General features: G+C 44.3%; 1 pseudogene; it reads right to left on the bottom strand.

Moving 5' to 3' along the window:
* Window positions 1-6,713: 6,713 nt before the first annotated feature.
* LOC105311195 lies at window positions 6,714-18,391 on the bottom strand (annotated as a pseudogene).
* Between the last annotated feature and the right edge of the window lie 819 nt (window positions 18,392-19,210).

The following is a 19,210-nucleotide window of genomic DNA, read 5'->3' as shown; positions in this document are numbered from 1 at the left end:
CAGACAGCAAATCGTGGGACTTCTCAGCCTCCATAATCACATGTGCAAATTCTTATACAGATATCCTATTATATGTACCTATGTGCATCCTATCCTGTCCGTTTCTCTGGAGAACCTTGGCTAATGCTCATCTTGGTACTGAGAGCGCTTGTAGGGGAAACACGTTTTAAGAATGAGTTTTCAGGATTTGGTCTTGTGTTTCTGGAATCGGCTATCTAATCTGATTAGATGTAAAGACAGTAATGAAGGCGGTTGCAGTAGAAAGGGAGGCCTGATAGTCCATATCCTCTTCATAGAGACATGGAAAGTGTCTGCATTGGATACTCCTACTCAACCACGTATAAGAAGCAAACACCTAAGTGACTCTGTATATAATAGTTTTGAACATTTTTGTTAAACTAAAGAAAAACCGACATTGGTTGCTTTCTTCTAATGTCCCCGGACAAAGTGGAAAAAGAAAAGAATGAGTTGTGGGATCTGAATTCCCAACTTGAGAGCAACAATATGACCTGAGATCTTCTACATGTGCCCCAAAGGAGAGCCCAAACTCATGTGTCCACAGGGCTGAAATTGCTGAAAACGAAATGCAGATCCTCATCTTGCAACTGGCTGAATTACAATGCATGTTGAAGTCCTAGCTTTGCAGGGTGTCTACTGTTAAAGTGAGGGTAATTGGTTAGGAAAGGATGGGATCCTCTAAGTTGGGATGGGAATCTGTGGGAAAGTCCCAGATGAAGCTGAGGACACTGAGCCCCTAAAATCTGACAAGACTTCTTTGCCTGTGGAAGATTTTCCCCGCCCCCCCCAGTGGAATTGGCCTTCTCACGTCCAGTGGGAGCTTCCCCAACCACAGTAGGACAGGCCTTTCCAACTCTGTCTGTGGGGATTAACCCTGCATTGCCTTAGGAAAGGGTAATGACCTCTCCTGATGCAGTGGACATGCAACGCAATGCTAACTCTTCTCAGAACTCACCCCTGTCGTTCTTCTTTGCTTCTAGACCTAACAATAGACTCTAGTCCCAGCAGGTCTCTAAAGGTGAGTTACAAAGAGTGACCCATGAGGAGGCATGCTACACTCCTGTGAACGGAAAAGGGGCTACAGGGCAGACATGATAAGCGTAAGAGGCTATGTGGCAAGCCTGACAAGCTCAGTGACCAAAAGTAACCACACAGGATGGTCTGATCATAAATTCTTAACTGGGAAGATCGTGGGAGGTCGTCAAGTCCAAGACCTGAAACTTCTTCAGCCCAAGGATAATCTTTACCTTAAGCGGGTGCCATCCATTGGTCTTGTGTACATAGGATAACGTATCTGTGAAATGTCAGAGAAATTTTCTTTTACAGACCCCTCCCAGGAACAAGGACAGGCACCAGATCCCAAGATCACGAAACTCCTCAGTTATCTTTTTGTCCACATACCATCTCTATTTACTCTTAATGGTAAATGTTAATCGTCCTGTACCAACCGTTGGAAAAGAAGAATTTCTCCAGTTGACTTTCTGTCCGGTCCCAGAGATTTCCCAGCATTGCTTTCTCCCGCCTCCTTCTTTGACCACCGATGAACTTCATGTACGATTCCTTGTGTTTTCACCTTTGCTTCTAAATGAAAGAGAGAGGCGGTGGAGAAAAATCTTGCAAGTGCTGGTGTTTTTTTCTTAAAAGGGCATGAATCGCATCATGAGAAACACACTCAATCTCATGGACTGAGCTAAACTCTATTATCTCCCAAAGGCCTCGTCTCTACATCCCATCACTTTGGGGGTTAAGGTTAGGTCTTCAACACAGAATTTTTTTTTGCAGGGGCACACAATTCAGTTCATAGCAGAGACATAGATGTCAACAGCTTTACATCGACACAATCAAGTATATAAACCCAGTGATCAGTGGATGTGAAAAGCCCATTTGCCCTCCTTCACTCTCACAATGCGTCCCCTTCCCTTGCTTTCCTCTTGCTTCTTGGTCATGTCACCCACTGTTTTGTTTGTTTTTGTTTTCCTGCAATGACGCAGGCACTGGCCTATGTTTCTGTTTAAAGGAATTTGGCAATATGTGTCAGCCTGTAGGAATCCCTGCAAGGCAAATTATCTAAAATGTGGGCACAGATTTATTCACTCACATTTTTAACAAATAACTAATTTTAATAAAATTAACAATGGTTCTAGGACAGATGTAGAGCCAATAACCAAAGAAAAAATTCAAGTGCTTTTCTATTCTAAATAGAGCCTATTTATTACGTCACAAAATTCAGGTGGGTTTCAGGTATGCTATCATATGGTATGGAATGTATGTATATATTTCCTGTGCTTTTGTTCATGTGTCTATTCCTGCAACTCGTCTTAACCTATTAATTGTCAGTTAATTTCTCACTTTTTCCATTAAGGAGGAAGAATACCTTTTGAGACCCTCTCCTCTTTACAAAATGAATAATTGTGACTGCTACTGATATACTTTTCAGGACATTATTGAACCTACTTCTTACCTAATAACAAATTGAAAAAAAACTATTTTCATCCTGGAAACATTTCAGGGAATCAGATAACAACAACAACAAAGAATGTAATGAAGGCGATTTTCCTATTTCTTAAAAAAAAAAGTTTGTCCTAGCTCTACTTTTCATAATCGCAAAACAACGTAGGAGCGGTAGAAGGTATATGAGCTGGAGTATAGGGAAAGTTGAATTTCAAGGAAATAGATGAATTACCCACTGTCAACCCTTAAAACTTCAAAATTCCCTCTAGATACTGTACTGTCACAAGGATGTAAAAATGAAGGGGATTGCAAAACATGTTGAAAGTGGCTGGGTCAAGGATGATTACTCTTTCTTTCTGTTGTCTTTTCTCTGTCTTCCCAAATGACAAAAATCAGAAGAATTTCCTTTCATAGCCTGAGGGAAAAATAATGGAGTGACTCTATGACAGATCTCAGGGGGTTTTGTAAACTCCCAGCCCCACAGGACAGGAGCCAGTAAGCAGCTGGCCCTCACCATGGGGACAACAAGGTAAGGATGCTGGAGGACAAAAGGAGTGGATTTCAAACACTGAAAATACAATGTTAAGCAAAATGAATGAGTAAAATAAAATAGAAAATTTAAAAAAACCGAGCAAAAATTATAGCTCCTGTCCTAAGGAAGGTTACAGCCTGCTGTGTGCCTTTGAGATAGGAGTCAGGGGTTATTCCTGCCTGCTAGCTCAGTTATGAAATATAGCATTTTCACTCTTTGACACTACTCATACTTTTAGGGGGAAAAGTGCGTAAAAACCTCAAGAGTTTCGAAATGATTTTTAGAAAGGCTATCTCATGCAAACGTTTTGAGTTTAATAACACTTTTTGAATTCACAATGCGATATGAATCTCCTACTGTTTACAACGCACCTGTATGGATGAGAAAATCACTGAAATAATTGATCACAAATCATAAGTAATGGTCATCCCTGGGTGAGGCGAATATGGTTTCGAGTACTGTATTATATTTTCTCGGTCCTCCAAATTTTCTCTGGGAAGTTTTGAGTGACTGAAGAATATACTGATAAAAGCCTAAAACTACTAGTTGAAAACCCATGACAAGAACATTCGAAAAAGCAGAAATAGAAGATGCGAAGGACCCAAGGCACAATGTTTTCAGCAGGGACTTTACGTTGGAGTCAGTCACCCCATGGTTACACTAACTCAGGGAGCTACACAAGAAATAAGCTGAGGGTCCCTTTAGAAAGGACTCCTCCAGTGTTTTTCAAACACGAAGGGCGGGGCAAGAGGCTCTTTCATGACTCAACACTGCTGTCTAGAGTCCAAAGAAACTGAGCTCCACCGTTTCGGGAAGTAACTCCCTCTCATTCCCTAGTTTTCCTAAACTACACAGCAGATGGTGTCTCAGGCACCAAAAGTGGTGGCTCAGGAAAAACAAGGACCAGCCAAGACCCCTGCGAACTGGCCGAAGCACGCTGCTGCCTTAGACATGCCCTCTTGCAGGAGCAAAGGCACGGAAATCCCAGTGACAGGACTCGGGGGCCTGTTCAACCAGATCTATGCTCCCACTGGCGGGTTCTGGGTCTCTGTTCCGGAGCCCAGTGAGGTCAGTGCCGGTCTTGGAGCCCGCGTCTGCTAGAAGTTTCTATCCTCACCCTCCTGTAAACGGTCAGTCGAGGGACTAAACAAGTGATGACCAGGTCCTGTTGCCCAATTGCCCCAGCCGCACCTCTGTTTCAAGTATGCGACCTGTATCAATCCTCACGACATCTTCCAATGGCTCACTGCCCCCACCTGTGGATACTCGGGACCAGTGACATAATCATCTTCCTCCTCTCAGCCCTCACTCCTCGGAACATTTCCGGCCAGATCAAGGCCCAAGAGCATGACTTGGTCAACCCTGGAGCTTCTCTGTCTTTAGAGATAGTCTCCTTCTACTCGAGCGAACATCTCCATACCCAAGGACATGGGACTTGGCATCAGAGAACCCCGAGCTCCTGTTCGAAGTCCCTTTCTGGCATTCCTCCATGTCATCACTGTAATCTCCGGCCCGGGTCGACCAGCCTCCTCCCTCTAAGGCCTCTGAGAAGATGGACATCAACCGACTAGCGCCTATGGTGGGAGCATGTAGGACACAGGCAGGAGGTAGGTGATGAAGGGTCAAGTAGGCACGTCTCAGAACAAAGATGGAGAAGGGGAGGAGTCCTTGTTGTAAAAACAATTGCATGACTAACCCTTCCCTCCATGAATACCTGTAACCTTTGCATTATGTTTTCTAAACAGCTTGGTGAGGGAGCACCGATCAGGCCCAACAAGTAAAGGGCAAGGCACAGGTCCGTACTACTTGGCACCTTGGGGGGCCCTGGCCCCTTGAGTCTGTTTCCATCGAGGAGAGCCCAAGGTATAGGACCAAAAACAACAACTGGACGGTTGTAACAGGCGTACCTATTGTGGAGCTATGTGACTTAGAAACCATGTACATACTCATTGTCTCACTTGGTGCTTGCAAATCACCAAGGAGAGACAGCAGTGATCTGAGGTCCATGAGTATGTCAAATGGAAACCAGGGCCTCGTCTCAGGAAGCCACCTGGGCTCCTATATCTCAACCGAGGGATCGAAAGGGGTCAATGTGCAGGAAGGTCTTGGCTCGCCTCTTGTCACAGTCATGCTCTGCCTGATCCCCTCTACCCGTCTTTGGCTGTCTCACACCTAGTCCTCCCCTCACTTACCACCAAACAGGGGTTAAGGAGCTTTGGAAAGACACGGATTCCCTGACAAAACCCTTGAGTTCTGATGGTGCGGGGTGGTGAACACGTAACAACGGTAGAATTCTCTTGTGGGTTGGAGCCCGATCCTTCGCCCGGCAGAAATCTCTTGTGAGCTGGGAACTGCTCCTTCACCCGAGAGCATACCCCGTCGTCAAATCATGTTGGCCTGGTACCTGTGGTCCTCCTGTAAGATCTCTGCAGACTCGGACTTATGTCTCTCCCTGAACATCCAACAAGCCATCTGGACCCGGGGCCCTGCATCCCTTGTGTTGTCATCTGAACACCAGATGGATATACCCTCTCTGCCGGGGCAGAACCAGAAGCCCCTTTCCACTGCTCTGTGCCCCAGGCCCTCATTCCTCATGTGACGGAACCGCAAGGACAGCCTCATCATCATCAGATATGTGTCCTCAAGGCCTCATCGGGGCTTAGGCTCACAGATGCTTCCAGTCTATCCACGCTCGGCACTTAGACAACGCAAAGCTCTTTTACCTTCTCACAGCTTCCTGGACGTCTAAAGTCCTAAACCAAGAAATGCCTTTGAAAGAGCCATTTTGTCTAAGTCTCGAGGTCCTTCCAATGCCCATGTCTCCAGCACCTGCCATCACTCCAAACCGAGTACCTGGTATATACTGTCCTCATCACAGGACTGCTGTCCGCTCCCCTCGCAGAACTCCTTTTCATTCTGATGCCCCCTTTACTAAAACTCCCTAAACCCTCTGCCAGGACATTCCTGTCTTCTGACTCAAGTCAACTGGACTTGCCTCTGATACCACCTATTGAGGACTTTTACATGGAAGATATCGTGTGGCCCAACCCAGAACTCCGTGGGTCACAGAGGTAAGAATGGGCATGGGGTGAGACGGTGGATGGGGGTCTTCCTGCAAGCCCACTGCTGTTGGATACCCTCAGTCTTCCTTCCTCAACTTAAAGCTTCTCCTGCGAGCCTCATCCTAAGTCTCCATGATGCTGTCATCCATTCAGCAGTCCTCGGGATCCCTAGGGATTTCTGGTACCTGCTTCCTGTGGTTTTCTCTCTCGTTAGGGGGGACAGTCAAGTAACCTACCCTGGAAGCACACAGCCCTCTGCTTCTCCTACCCTGTCTCTTGATTATTTTCAATCTCAGCTTCTTGAAAGTATAGGCTCCACTAGCATTCTCTTTTGGCTAAAAATATGTAGAATATTGCCTGACACCTAGTAAATGATCCATGAAAGCGAAATGCCGTTTGTCCTGCTCAACACACGCCAAATGACTGGACTGAAGTAAGGCCTTTGTGTTTCAAAATGGAGAAGCCCTGCTTTACTGACCTTCTCCCCTGGGATTGGGTGACGAGACTGGCAAGATGTGGACCCCTCCCACACTCTGATGGGATCATGAGTTCAGAATCGAAAAAAACAAACATACCTGTTTCAAGTTACTTCTGTCTGCAGGACACTCGAAGATTTTTGTTGTAATACCGCTCTGAGGACCACCAGAAAGCACACTGACAGAATGTAGAATTTATTTTCCTTTCAGAAGAACTGCATGGTCACATTCTGGGTATAATTCATGGGATTCTGTGGGGGAGGGGAGAAGGGGGATAGGGAGAGGAAGATTCAATCATTCTTCTCTCCTGAAATGAAAAGGCATTATGTCCAAATCACGACTCTTAATAACTCAATGATGTTCTGGTTCTCATGCAGGAGGCACGAAACTGCTGAGCACGTTCACCAAACCGGGGATACCGCGCAACAAGGACTGGCCCCTGGAGCCCAACACCAGGGTACACAGCACCATACCGCATGGGGCCCCATCCTTCAGGACCTCCTACTGTGGACACGGACTCTGCTTCCAACTGTCCCTGGATAGCAGGACTCGCTTCCATTTCCCCCACCTGGATCATCTGCATGCCAGGCCTATGGCAGGGCCACCCAAAGTGACTTGACATGTTCTCTGGAGCCCTCCCCCACGCCCCGTTCTAAATATGCTCCTCTTGATAAACTCGGATCTGCTGCTCAGATCTGACAAAGAACAAACCAAAATGGTTGAACAAACCTGAATTCTAAGTTAGTTGCCTCTAACACGTATATTTATTTGGTATCCACGACGAGGTAACCCGTCAGAAACTCCTTTAAGGGAAACTACTACTCAATGTCATGGAGCAGGGAAACATTTATCGGCATTTAGCTCAAATTCATACCGGCTTACACGAAGAACACAACGGTGAACCACCACGTTCCAATTCCACATGCCTCAGCATACTTTCTTTAGCCTCAGATTCTTGAAACTAGATCTCAGATTAGCAGCCGTGCATTCCAGCAGAGCTAGCGCTGCTTCTTGGAGGCGGTGGGGAAAATGGCACAAAAGCACATGGACCTCCCCAAGGCATTCACATGGCAGACGCTTTATATCTTCCGACCACAGTGCTGGGAGGAAAGACAGAGATCCAGAGTGTGAAAGTGACAAAATGCAACATAGGAGACATAATATAGGAGCTAAGGACCCCTGGGGTGCAGTATCCCTGGCCTTAGAATGCCCCACAGCGATCCAATGCCAGGCAGGAAAGATTAGGAACTCCCTGGGATCAGATCTATGCTCATGCTGATAGGACTTTTGGTCATAAACTCGTCGAGTTACTCCTCCAACTACTGCTTACTGTTTGGTCCCCAAAAGGAATCCACACCCAGGATCTGGCAAGACCAGCGTCCATGTTGAAGCCGTGCGGATCTCAGTGACGTGGGGTGACAGTGTCAGTTTTCTTTTAACCACTGTTTGAGGAGCCTCTGAACCATTCTTTTGCTTTCCTGCTGCCTCTCTAGCTGGAACTTCTCCTCTGCATCAGGCTGCTAGAGCTCCCCTTCTTGTAGAAGGCTAGGCCCATTGGTGCCCAAGCTGAGGGTCAAGCCACTGAGGCCCTGTACAAGGTTTCCCAAGAGGAAGGATGTGGGGCCCCGTTCCTCTCCGCAGGCATCCCACAAACATTCGGCCTATGGCTCTGGCAGTAACGGCATTCCTATATGAATCTATTCTGATCTCCGTCAGCGAAGAAGTGATTCTGGCTTCCCTTTGAACCTGATAAGGTACCACGAGATCGAGGTGCCTACTTCTCATGTGTTCCAGAAAGGTTTTCTTCTTGTCTGGGAAAGGGATGCTGACCTTTCCCACTGCCTCTCTTGCAGGGTTTTCCCACCTATGTACCTCTGTCGGAGCAGCTCCTTTGGAGGGGCTGGGTAGCTGGTGCCAGGACTGGGGTTCATGTCGCTGAGGCCCAGCATCAGCAGTTCTGAGAAGGATGAGTGGTTGCTGCGACTTCCCGGGAAGTCTCTTCAGACGTCATCGGGGAAGATTCAGAAATCGACATTGAGCTATGTTTCTGGAGTGGATCCATGGAGACATAGTCCACGCTCCAAGCTCCAAGGCAGCCCTTGGGTCCAGACACAAGGTGAAGATGAAGATTCTCAAAGCTCCAGGCAGCAGCCAGGGACATGTGCAGCCGGAAGACCAAGACTGCAAAGAATGGTGATAAAGGAAGAAGGAAAATCCAGGATTATTCATCTTACTTAATTTTTCGGTCCCTGTTTCCTGTCTGTAAAATGGGGATAGTAATGAGCCCTATGTCCTAGGACTATTATTCCTCGTTACATGAGGAAATACGTCTCTAGAGCTCTGAATACTCATGGCGCCCAATGATGCTTTTAGGAATGAGGCCCATTATTGCATCCATATGTCATGGGCCACAGTCAACCATGTTTAATGCCCTGCTGACTTTTTACGAACCATTCTCAAGCCTAACTGTAAGAACAATCAATATGTGACGAACATGTGTTCTCCTCGTAAACATTCCTGTACTTTCAAAAAGGAGACCTTTATTAAATTCCAAGCATGTGCACCATGGTGACACACCCTTTTAAATTTCCACTTTCATCCTCACTGGCTTTGCAGATTGTCAAACGGTTGCTCAAGACTATGAAAATCAAAATTCCGAGGAAGTATAAAGAAAATTTTATTTTACTAAAAATCAGAACAGAAATTAATGAAATTTCTAAACAAAAAAAAAATAGAGAAACTCAATTAGACCAAAAGTGGTTCTTTGGAATGATCAATAGTATGGATAAACCTCAAGTAAATCGAGAGACAGAAAGAGAGAGGCAGAGAGCGGGAGGGAGGGCAGCTGGGAAGCGGACGGAGGAAGAGATGGAGGGAGCGAGGTGGGTGGAACAAGTTACCTGAAACAGGAATGGAAAGGGTGATTTTATTATAGACACAGCAGATATGAAAGGGGCAATATGGCAATACTACATTCAACTCTACATGTACAGATGGATCTTGAGATAATCATGCTAAGCAAAATAAGTCACACAGAAAACGCTGAACCATATGATTTCACTCATATGTGGGATATAAAACTGAAAGCAACAAAGATGACATGAAAGGGGTCAAATATTTTGTGACGGAAGGACGTCCCACTTTGGGTGGTGAACACACAGTGCAATATATATATGCATGACATACCGTTGAATGATACACTTGAAACTTATTTGATTTTATTAATGTCACCCCAGTAATTTTTAAGAAAAAGAGATTAATTAATCAATAAATAACTGAAACGACTTGGAAGAAATGGATTGGTTACTCAATAACCATAAACTACTAACACTCACGCATGTGAAATAGTGTGCATAGTCCAATATCTGTTATAGACATCAAATCAGTAGTTAAAAACCCAAACCTTTGGTGAAAAAAATCCCAGATGGAAAATACCAGAACAAACGATTCATAAGTTTTAAGTCGCGCGTCATTCTGAATAGTTTGATGAACTCTCTCGCCATCCCACAATGCCCCAGTACATGAATCATCCCTTTGTCCAGCGTATCCACTACCCACCTGTTAGTCACTTGGTAGCCGTGTACGTTATAAGATTGACTGTTGAGGTTCTGCGGTGCTTGTGTTCAAGGAAACATTATTTTACTTAATAACGGCCCCAAAGCGCAAGAGCAGTGATGCCGGCAATCCACATATGCCAAACAGAAGCCTTAAAGTGTGTGTATGTATAGGAATACACATAGGACATATACGGTTCGCTGCTATCCATGGTTATGGGTACCCCCTGGGAGTCTCGGAATGTATCCCCTGTGGATACGTGGGATACATTCCCACCGTAACTCAAAGAATATAGTGAAAAAATGGTTAAAGAAATTAAAATGCTACATTAGAAAATACCCATTAAATGCAAAAGAAAGCTGTAATGGGGGACCCAAAGAACAAAAAGACATGAGACACAGGAAAAAAAGAAGTACGATGGCAGATGTAAGTCTACCTTTATCGATAAGAACACTAAATATGAACAGATTAAACAATCCAAAGACAGACATTCACGGATGGTTTTAAAAAGTAAAAGAAGATGCAACTGTATGCCGTCTACGGGAAACACAGTCTAGGGTCAAAAGATACAGATGGACTCACAGTGAAAGTAGGGGAGAAGATACATCATCAAACCAGCAATCACAAGAAAGCTGGAGTGGGTATCCAATCATCAAGCACTCACTTTTAATGTTATACGTGCATTTACCACACGACCCAGCAATTCTACTCGTACAGAATTCTTTCCACGAGAAGTGAAAACATGTCTATACAAAGACCTGTACTCAAACATCCATGTCAACTTTATTCATAATCGCCAAACCTAGAAACAATCCAAGTGATCAACCCCTGGAATATGGATGAAAGGAAAACAAACAGGTACACCCACACAAAGGAGTACTGCACAGTACTAAAAACGAACTACCGATGCACATAACAGCATGGATGCATCTCAAGTATGCTAAATTAAAGAAGCCGGACCCAAAAGGCTACACGTTACATGCTTTCATGTAAAGGGCATTCTGGAAAAGCCACAACTATAGGCACAGAAGTACATCCGTGGTTGCCAGGCTATGGGAGAGGAAGAAGGATTCCGATGGCAAATGGCACAAGGGAACATGATCAATTGATGGAAATTTTCCATATTTTCATTGTGGTGGCGGTTACACGATTGTATACAGTTCTCAAAACTCTACAAACAGCACACTTGAAATGTAAATTTGATCTTAGTACCTCTGACTATTGTTTTCTTTAAAGGAAAAGGATCTGATAAGGCAAGTATTTAAATTTTGATGACTGTATGCCGTTTCGACCATGAGCTAATTAAAATAAAGGTCTTATTTCAGAACCCATCACAGACCTGGCCCTCTTCCGGTATTCCGCATGCCAACAGAAGGCACCACCGTGCTCATTACCAAACGCAGAAACGGTCTTAACCATTTACATCTTCCTTGCCTTCATCTTAAGTCCAAATCCTTGCTGAGTTCCGTCCATCTTCCTTCTCACATATCTGTCTAATGCTGCCACTTTTTCCCCGTGTCCGCAGCGTAGCTCAAAGCGTTACGGCCTTACAAGTTCCACACGCTGCCCCACCGTGCCATGGGAGCCAAGAGACAGGGAAGGCCTAAGAAGTCTTAATGTAGACACTCCTCTCCATAGAATGAGGTCTTTATTAGGGACCCGCAAGTTGCTGTTTGGTTTGTTTTGGGCCTGTGTCATCCATCTGTGGCATTTTCACAACACTCGCAGACACAGCTAACCTTCCATCCCGACCTCTCTGCTTCCCCCACAGCTCCTCTCTACTGTACCGCAGATCTGTCTTCTGCTTTAAATGCGCTGATCCGATTTTCACCTGGCAAGGATATCAAAACAGATTTTTATTCTGAGTCATCAAGATGCCACGACAATGAATCTTCCCAAAAATCTCTTTAAAAATTATAATAGGAGCACTGCGTAATAATGAAGATATGGCACATGAAACAGTGCATAAAATGTTATTTCAAAACCATCTAGAGGTCCGCACTTAGAGAAAATGACCTAACGTGGTGCCTGCCTTCTGGGCATCTTTTCTCTGCCTTTTTCTAAAATTATGAGATGGGAGGGGAGAGGTAATGCCTTTATACTAGTGTATCTGCTGCTTTGTGTGCTTAATTTATACCATCGGCTACTTTCCACAATGATAATCATGATGAGATTGTTGGTACTGACATCGAGAGCAGCAAACACATGTACAGACTTTGTAATGGACCAGAAACCGTTCTTTGTGATGCGTGTATGCTGACTCGTCACCTCCACCTTATTTCATGCACTTAGGACACCTCATGTTCCATCCGTACACATGTCCGATGTAATCTGATGAATACCGCTGCACGTGTTCGCCTGCCTTTTGATCCAGAGAACGCCTGACCCTGAGGTGCGTTCCAGAGTTTAGAGTCAGATCCCACGCCTCTTCCTGTTCCTCTCTGGTGTGGGTACAAATCTGACTCTGCCCTTGCTGGCTAGGTCACTTTGGACAAACGACTTCACCTCTTAAACTCCACCTCAGTTACCTCATCTGTAAAAAGGGATGATAACATTCCCTCACCGTGGTGCTGTGCAGACTCACTGACTTCTGAAATTATACATGAAGAGAGAGAGAGAGAGAGAGGGATAGAGCGCACAGTAGTAAGCCACCAGAAGTGTGGGCTTTTATTCTCATGTCTCTTCACTTCTGCTTTCTCCTTGTACCCATTATCTCTCTCTCCCGCTGGCTCCCCCACATCTCTCTCCCCGCCTCCCACACATTCACTGCCCCCACTTCCACTCCACTCGCTCTTCCCTTTGCCTCTTTTCTCAGACTCGCTATCCAAAACACTGTTTACCATCTCTTCATGATTAAGCTCAGAAAATATTAATACGGCAGCCTTTAAATAATGAACACAAAATTAAGAAAAAGCTACACAATAAAACAAGCAATGTGAGAACGACACAAGAATGAAAAGATCCAATCAAAATTTTACTATTAACAGTTTCATGTCTTTACCAGATTTACGTGTTACTTTGAGGTAGGTGAAATGGACACGATAGAAACGATGGCAGTAAGAGAAACATACGGTGAGGCCTTTGGCCTTTAAATTTCAGTTTTGAAAAGGTTTATTTTTATCATTTATATACTCATTTTCTAGCGTGATCCAGGGACCCCTTACGTTTCCAAGCATTATAGGAACCATATGAACAGGTCACTAGGGTTCTAATTTCCTAGAGAAGTTTCCACTCCGAGTCGCCATTGTGCGCATGAAGTTGAAACTCAGGCACCGCATTCAGGATTCCCAGTAACCCTATAAGTGCAGTGGAATCCTCATTATGCTAATACAAACACATCCTCCCCCACGCCCCCTGAGCTCAGGTCTTGAGTCCCTGAAGAGCTGAACTGATAGTGCAAAGTCCATCCAGTGAGTCGAAGGTCCCCTTGACACCGTCTCTCCGGAACATGGTCCGGGAAATGAGGAAACAGCAACAATATTAACAGCAGTAACCACGGCAGCTAGAATTGATGGGGAAGAATAGCAGGGTGAGAGAGGACAAGTACAGAACTGGCCACATGACAAGAGCAGGGTATACAGACATTCTTTCAAGTGCATACAAAAGATTCACCATGGTAGACCGAATCCGGGGCCATAAAACAAATCTGACCAAATGTAAAAGAGTTGAAATCATATGAAGAATGTTGTCCGACCAAAGAAGAAAAACCACCAACATATAAAAAAATGTTAAGAAGAAAATCTCTGACCACAAGGGAATGAAACCACACACTTCCAAATAATCCATGGGGCAAACGACAATACTCAGGGGAAATACGGAAATACTTTGAAGTGGATGAAACTGAAAATACGACATATCGAAATGTGCAGGATGTAGTGAAAGCAGTACTAGGCGGTAAATGTACAGTCACAAATGTTTGTATCGAAAGGAAATAAAGGACCTAGATCAATAACAAAAGCTTCCTCCTTAGGAACCTAGAAAAAGAATAGCAAAATAAACTCAAAGCAAGCAGCATAGGGGAAATCAAGTTGGCATCAGAAATGAGAAAACGGAATGCAGACGATCAATGAAACCAAAAGCCGGATCTTTGAAAAGGACAACAAAGTTCACAGTATTCTATCTGAAATGACCAATATATATATATGACCTATATATGTGTATGTGTGTGTGTGTGTGTGTGTGTGTGTGGAAAGACGACTTACCAATATCAGAAATAAAATATGTTACAGATTGCATGGAAATGAAAAGGAATCTATGAATAATTCTACACACTGCATTATGGCCACTGTGATAAAATAGAACAACTGCTCGAAAGACACAAACTACCTAAGCTAACCCCCAAATACACAGAGAATCTGAATGGTTGTATATCTAAAACATCGAATCTGTCATCGAAAACCTTTCAGAAAAGAAAGCTCCAGGTCCCAATGATTTCCCTGGAAAAACCCTCAAAGCTGTTACGAAGTTAACAGCAATTCTACACAGTCTCTTCAGAAAATAGAAGAGAGGCAGTACTTCCTGAATCCCTCTATCAGAAGCTTACACTCTGATAAAAAGTCAGACAACAAAAGTATTAGCACATCAAATTCAATAACATGTAAAAACTCACAGTCTGTGACCAAGTGGCATTTATCACAGAAATACAAACCTGGTGAAGCACTGAAAACTCAATCAATCAATCCACCATATCAGCGTACCAAAGAAACAGAACCACATGATCGGGTCAACTGACACAGAAAAGAATTTGACAAAATTCAACATCCATTCATGATAAAAAGATTCAGTTGTAGAAAGGCGTTTTCTTAATCTGATACAGAGCATCTATAAACATGCCCACGCCTTCCCTCCTATTTAGAGGAGAAAGACTAAATGCTTTCTGCTTAAGATCAGGAACGAGCCCAGGATATCAGCTCTTGGCCCTGTCGTGAGACATTGTACTGGAAGTCCTAGTCACTCCAATAAGGCGTGAAAAAGAAATAAATGGCTTACAGATTGAGAAAGAAGCACTAAAACGGCTCCGATTCACGGATGACGCAGTTATCTTCACAGAAAATTCTCATGAAATCTACCTTTAAAATTCCTAGGCCTATTAGGTGCATTCAGCAATGTTGCCACATGCAATTCCAACGCAACATATAGAGCACATTTCAATCCAAGTACCGGCAACGAACAATTACAAAACTAACAAACAAATAAAAAAAGCCACATGCACAAATCTTTTACAACAGAGTCCCAAGAAAACCTCTCAAAACATATGCGGGAACCGTATTCTGAAAACTCCAGAAAGCTGGGGAAAGAAATAAATGAAGACCTAAAGAAACAGAGACACATACTGTGTTCTCGGGCTGACAAATTCCATTAGATGAAGATGTTGATATTCCCCAAATGGATGAACCGATTTTACGCAATTCCAGTCAAAAATCTCAGTAGGAGTTTTTGTAGTAGAGTCTAACTGATTAGAAATTTATGTGGAAAGGCAAAGAAACTAAAAGAGCCAAATTATGTTGAGAAAGAAGAATAAAGTTAAAGGAGTAACACCGATTTTAAGATGTGCTATGCCGCTAGAGCCGAGACATGGAAACAACCTATGTGTGCGTCGAGGGATGGATGGATAGAGAAAATGCATTAGTGCACATACACGCGCACACTCACTCACATTTGTTATTCAGACATAAAAAGGAAATCTCGCCTTTTGAGACTCCATGCTTGGACCTCGAGGGCATTATGCTGACCGTAATATGTCAGACAGGGCAAGGTAAAAACTCTATGTTCTCCCATACCTGGAAACAAAAGAAGCCAGTCAGAGAAACAGAGATTCCAATGGTGGTTGCCAAGGGTTGGAGGAAATGTTGGCCGAAGCATACAAACTTCCAGCTATAAGAGGAAGAAGTTAAGGGGATCTAATGTACAGCATGGTAACTATAATGAGCAACACTGTACTGCGTACTGAGAGTTGTTAAGAGAGTATGTCTTGGACGTTATCCTCACACACGCAAAATGGTAATTATGTGAGGGGATGGAGATGTTCCCTAACATTATTGTGGTAGTCACTTCACAGTACATACATGTATCAAAACATCAGGCTGTATACCTTAAACATAACTATGTTACATGTTAGGAATATCTCAAAACTGAAAACAATAAAATGAAACCATCAAGTGGGAGCCCCTTCAAGCTATCTTCTGTGTCCTTCTGACAACTCCCCATCATTTTTGAACTGAGTCTTATTATTCACACCACAAATTGAGCCAGATTCTTGTATCCTTGCCCTCCCCGAGTCCTGGAATGAATCATTTAGTGGAGAGTGGTATTTAAAATACAGGATCCGGGGGCTAGGTGTGCTTATTGCTACTGGGATGTTGTTGTAACCAAAACTGCTCGAATACGACATGCACGCATTCCAACACACGCACGTGTAAACATGTACATCTACATCTTTACACATGTACGTAGACTGAAAACCATGAGTTCACACGGAGGCCTCCAGTTCCAGTATAACAGCTCAGAGTTTGTAACAGTTTTCCTCGTTTTTGATTTGAAACTCTCCTTTCTCAAAGTGACAGTCGTGTCTCCCATTATCCTTATGCATTACTGAACTGATGAGTCCCAATGCATGTAAGCCATTCCTTTCTCACACAGAGGCCCTCCTCCTGTGCTGTGCTGAAGCATCCCCCATGACCTCCACAACTTACTCAGCATTGAATCCCTGAGCCAGTTAGCCCTCCCCCTCCATCCACCCCCAGGCACATCCTCCTCAATGCTTTGGGCCCTGTCACCCACTGCAACCTGTCCCTATATAAGGATGTCCTCCTCACTGCTTCTGGGCTCTGACTCCCGAAGCTGGGATGCCCCTAGAAGCATAAGCTTGCCTTGCTCTGCCGCACCTGATACCATAGCTTTACGACAGAACTGCTCTGGGGCAAAAGAGAAAGGAAGTGAAATACAGGCCAGGAAGAAGTAAAGGTGAATATATCTAATACAATCACTTAATTAAGGCGAATCAGGACAAATCCAGGCAACATTATGAAGCCCGTGTGTTTTTTCTCACCGTTCTCCAGCTTCCCCCTCCTACCTCCCTCCTCAGCTCCAACTGCTCTCTCATTCCTAACATCCTGCCCTCCATCGAGAGTAGGAACGTTATCATGAAAAGGAATCCACAGACACTGCTGGTGGGACTGCAATTGATACAGGCACTATGGAAAACAGTATGGACGTTCCTCAAAAAACTAAGAATTGATCTACCATACGATCCAGCAATCCCTCTACTGGGTATTTACCCCCAAAGACTTGAAAGCTCATATCCGAAAAGATATTTGTACACTGATGATCACAGCAGCATTATTCACAGTAGCCAGGACATGGAAACAACTAAAGTGTCCTACGATAGATGATTCGATAAGGAATCTGTGGTACATATATACAATGGAATATTACTCAGCCATAGGAAGAGATGAAATACTGCCATTTGCAACATGGATGGACCTCGAGATAATCATGCTTAGCGAAATAAGCCAGACGCAAAAAGTTGATAATCACATGATATCACTTATATGTGGGATACAAACCTCAAAGCAACAAATGAGCAGGACAGACAAACAGAGACTCATGGACATGGACTATAGACTAGTGGGTAACAGAGGGGAGGGGGAGGGGGGAGGTAGACAGGGTCAAAAATTAGGTGACAGACAGAAACGTAACTATGGGAGGTGAACACAGTGTAAATATATATATATATATACATATATATATGTATATATATATATATAAACACATATATATATATATGTATGTATGTAGGTATATATGCCTTACTGTTAAAGTGTACAGATGAAACTTATTGGATTTTATTAACCGATGTCCCATAAAAAAATTTAAAAATGAAAGAAAAAGAAATGTTTACGTGGGCATGACTGCCGTATAATCATTTATATCGGCTTGTTAACTGACCTTCGGCGTGGATGGTGTCCTCTATGCAGCTCTGACACTGGAGCTCTCTGTTTCTCATGACAGAGTCCAAGATTGCACCCTCTTTTACCAATGTCAACTGTAAGTGGGAGAGCCGGCTCAGACCACTTCGCAGAACCTTAGGTCCTTCGTCTGGAAAATGAGGGTGACCTCCCCTCCCTCACAAGTGGGAGCAGAAATAGAGATGGCAACACCAGACACCTTTCATGAGCGCTATGTGCCAACCCCAGTGATGAGGGCTTTACCAGCATCCCAGGGCTCCTTGATATCCAGGAACACACCAGGTGGATGTTCCCCTCAGCACTCTCGCACTTGTCGTTCCTTCTGCCCGGCATGCTCTTCCCTCAGGTAATCTACCACTTGCTCCCTCATTTCCTCACTTGTCAGCTTTTCAGGAACACCTTCATTACCTTGAATATGTTAGTAACATCCTCCCCTCATACTCTTTCCCCTAGCCTGCCCTTATCTTTCTCCATAGCACTTGCCACTCACAGATACGTTCTATGTGTACTGACCAGCTCCATGGAATCAGAGACTCTGCCAGTGTTGTTCTCTGTTGTACTGCCCAACTCCTAGAAGAGTGCTCAGGGACACAGCAGGTGCTCAGAAATTTCTTGTGGAAGAGGACTGGGACCCAAGCCCTTTACACACATTTATAAGATATATGGTACCCTCCAATATGGGCACTGGCATCATTTTATTCATTCTGATGCATATCGAGGCTCCAAGAGACAACTGACTTGCCCAAGGACACACAACCAGGACCTGGGGCTCCACGTTTTAGAATCTTATCTGCCGGGATCGAAAACCCTCAGTTCCTGGACAGAGTCCTCACAACCAAAACGGTAAGAGATTTTGCCAGAGACACAGACCCCAAACAAATCAGATACCCAGGGACACCAAAAACAGCTCACTGAACACAACCTAAAACAGATTCCAAAAATCTCCGCAGAGAGAGCTCACAACTTGAGTCACAGACCCCGAATCAGAGCAGAGATCCTGCACACTGCGACAACCTCCCTCACACAAGTGGACCAAAGTCCTCTCTCGGGAGATAAATGAAAACTGCTGATACCTCACATCCTAGAGACAGACCCCGGAAGCATGCAGACACCTCCCAACGGAGTACCCAGAACCCCAAAACAGAAAGA

This window comes from Pteropus vampyrus, unplaced genomic scaffold (assembly GCF_000151845.1).
Source record: "Pteropus vampyrus isolate Shadow unplaced genomic scaffold, Pvam_2.0 Scaffold1000001795, whole genome shotgun sequence".
Classification (NCBI taxonomy): domain Eukaryota; kingdom Metazoa; phylum Chordata; class Mammalia; order Chiroptera; family Pteropodidae; genus Pteropus; species Pteropus vampyrus.
Note: the sequence above shows the minus strand (reverse complement) of the source record. Positions and strands in the feature narration are given on the sequence as shown.